Genomic DNA, 3449 nt, shown 5'->3' with positions numbered 1-3449 from the left:
AGGCCACTTTGTCCTGTGTGTAAGTGTACTATACCCATATATATATATATATATATATATATATATATATATATATATATATATATATATATATATACAGAGCATAACTTTATATGCAACATATGACATCCACAGTAGTAGATTATAAAGACATACAATGTAGTTGAGCATTTCTCAGCTTTAACCTTCATATGCCATTTGCTTGTGAGTTTGTGTCTATTGTATTACCCCCAAAGTGTCCTTTTTGCTTATTGTCCAGAATGCGTTATTCCCTGTAGGTAATGAGGCCACACCAGAAAGAAATTTTCTTTCTAGATTCGCAGTATTTCAAAACTCCAAGGGGATTCACCTCTGAAGCCTACAGAACACTATTAAGGTTGCCCCAAATATTTTTTGCTCTGGCAGTCACGTTCCCCTGACCTGCCTGGCGGTCTCCTGACCTGCCTATGATGACACATTTCCAACACAACGAAAGAGAGACACAGAGAAATCCTCCTCATTTAACTTTTGCAAATAAGCATGATCGACCGACTTGCATGGTGTGAAGTGGTTCTGAAGCAGCAGTGGTACGAATGTTGTTCCTTTTTTCTCTCCTGTAGGAGGTGTGTACTTCTTTGTTTGACTTAGTTTTGTTCTTGGTTGCCCAGGGGTGTTGCTGAGAAAATTGTTGCGGGATCCTGGACAGAGAAGACTGGTCTGGATTTGGAGGTATTGTTTGAATGTTACTATCATATTATAGCTATAGTCATAATTACCTACTATTCTCTAACTGTAACTTTTCTTCGTACAGGGGCTTCCGAGGCAGACCAGTGGCAATGACTGTGGTGTCTTCATGATAATGGTGAGTTATGGTAATGCCACCAAGTGATATGGCACACTTGATTGTTCCTTAAAACCATCAAAAAATGTGTAAATGTATGTAACAATGACTGACCACCACTTAGACCTGACCAACATTCTGTTTGTGCATTTGCAAATAAAAAGCTGTGCAATAAAAGGTATTAAGGAACATTCATGTGTGCAGACCTCTCGTATCACTTTCCTATGGAGTTATCAGCCATGTACATTTCATTGGATGTGTGTGACTACCTTCTCACTGAGTTATAAGCTGTCACATGGTAATCTTGTCTTTGTGTCTTTTCTCATTACAGTATGCCTGGTATTTCGCCATGGAGGCTACCTTTGACTTCAGCATTGTAAGTATTAAGAAAACAAGAACCCATTATATCAATATGCTATAAGACTTTGAATGCAAATTGAGTAACTGCTCTTTCTTTAGGATGACATGTCTCTCCTGAGAAGGTGGTGGTGTATTGTCCTGGTGGAAAACCTTGGGCTGGAAGGGTATGCTGCAGTGCTACAAAAATAATAATTGTATTTGTACATTTATTATCAAGAGGATTTTGGGGTAACACCTGGCCCTACAATTCAACCTTCCGGTGAAGAGAATGTGTGTTAATTTCAGATTTGGAAGGAAGTTTGCTCACTTTAGTGAGGAAGGCAGAGCGACCCTTCACGACAGTGCCCCACCTGTATTCAGGACCTATTCAAGTCTTAAAAGGAGGCATGCAAGCAACACCATGGTCAGTGCATCTCTCACTAAGTATCTATGACCGTGTGCCTGTTTCTGAATGGGCTACTGCTCCTAAAACACATACTCCATGCAACTTTATGGCACATGCAATATGTTTAGTGGTACTGTGTCATTCTGAATCCAGCCTGGATCTCTTTTTGAAGTAGTTAACCCTTTCATATAAAACATACTGGCAATAATGGTGGACTCTGTACAGATGCCACTGGACACTGACGAGGACCACGCGTACTTCAAGAGGCCTTACAGCTTTCCTCCTAAAGAATTGGTTAGTGTGAATGAAGTTTATTGCATACAAACATACTATCCACCATTCACAGCTGTACACATAGTCATGCTTATGTGTGTATCCATTTAGGAAAGTGATGTTACCATGGACAAAGATGTCAGAAGCCTGGATAGTGAATCTTTGCCTCATTGGATGTTTCCAGTTGCAGGGCTTTGTGTTTAGAAAACAAACAGACAGAAACAAACTGAAGTTGCTATAGATGTGGTCATTTGCTGCCATTGTAAGGGCAGGCCTGTAATCTCGCCCGGCAGGAAACCAGAACAAATTTGGTTGTGTAGCCCCTCCAATGGTGACATTAGTGTAAATCATCTACATTTTACTATAACTGGTAAACGTGTGGCTTTAATCACTTCATGACACAGGCAACAGTCCACGCCATTGCAGCTGTAAACTGTGTTTCCAATGAGAAAGCCATGGAAATGTATACATGTGGACCACAGTATGACTTGAGGTAAGCTGGAAACATGAGGAGAGTGCTAATACAATTTCCATGACAGTTTGCAACCACTGATGAATGTGAGTTTCTTAAATTATTTATTAATCACTTCTTTATAACATTTTGTCTCAACAGTGAGAAGCAGCTATAGCGCATCTCACAAGATGCGACTCAATGCGCTTCAATCAAGACATCAAGTGCTCTTTCAACATTGTCTCTATGGTCTTTCAGCTTCCTTTTCTGTTCTTTGCTCAAATGTTCGACCATATAATGGTGAGATACAAATAAAACTTGAATTAATTTGATCCCTTGTACACTTTTTTGGGCATTTGTGTTGCAACACACCTGTACATTCTGCACTCTACCCTGTTAGGCCCTTATTTTACTCTAGACAGAAGGGTTGTAACACTTGTTATTAATTCCATTTGGTATACCTCATAAACTTTCTTGCATTTCTGGTGTTTGCATTTTACATATTCTAAATATATGCTATCTACATTGACTCATCAGAAAGTAAAGACTAATTCACAGAGTGTATGAAGATTCCAGTAAGGGTTTTGTGAAGGAGCCCTAGTGCTGTTGACTCATCAGAAATAGAATGTTTTATTTAGCTCATCAGTGGGCACTCGGCACCATGGACACCTCCAGCCCATTACCTTGCACCACGGTTCCTGCCCTGCTCCATGGATTACAACGATGATAAACGATCGCCTGACCCTTGCCTGACTCCACCAAGTCCTTTGCCTGACCCCTCAAACCTGTTTGACCTAATAAAGTCCCACACCTGGGGTCATTGACATTCATTTATTTATATACAGTTAGGTCTGGAAGTATTTGGACAGTGACACAATTTCCATAATTTGGGCTCTGTATGCCACCACAAAGGATTTGAAATGAAACAATCAAGATGTAATTGAAGTGCATACTTTCAGCTTTAATTCAAGGGGTTGAACAAAAATATTGTATGAAACGTTTAGGAATTGCAAACATTTTTATACACAGTCCCCTATTTTCAGGAGCTCAAAAGTAATTGGACAAATTAACATAATCATAAATAAAATGTTCATTTTTAATACTTTGTCGAGAATCCTTTGCAGGCAATGACTGCCTGAAGTCTGGAACACATGGACATC

General features: G+C 39.6%; 1 long non-coding RNA gene across 1 annotated transcript; it reads left to right on the top strand.

The window, feature by feature from the left end:
* The first annotated feature begins 645 nt into the window (after positions 1 to 645).
* On the top strand, positions 646 to 1528 carry LOC308163644. The gene is made up of 5 exons (XR_013937623.1): positions 646 to 708; positions 791 to 841; positions 1152 to 1196; positions 1280 to 1344; positions 1466 to 1528. It is a non-coding gene; the product is annotated as an uncharacterized lncRNA (long non-coding RNA).
* The last annotated feature ends 1921 nt before the right edge of the window (positions 1529 to 3449 follow it).

This window comes from Nansenia antarctica (assembly GCF_963989245.1).
Source record: "Nansenia antarctica genome assembly, chromosome: 8".
In the NCBI taxonomy this organism is placed as follows: Eukaryota; Metazoa; Chordata; class Actinopteri; order Argentiniformes; family Microstomatidae; genus Nansenia; species Nansenia antarctica.
The sequence above is the reverse complement of the archived record's forward strand: the minus strand, read 5'-3'. Positions and strand labels throughout refer to the sequence as shown.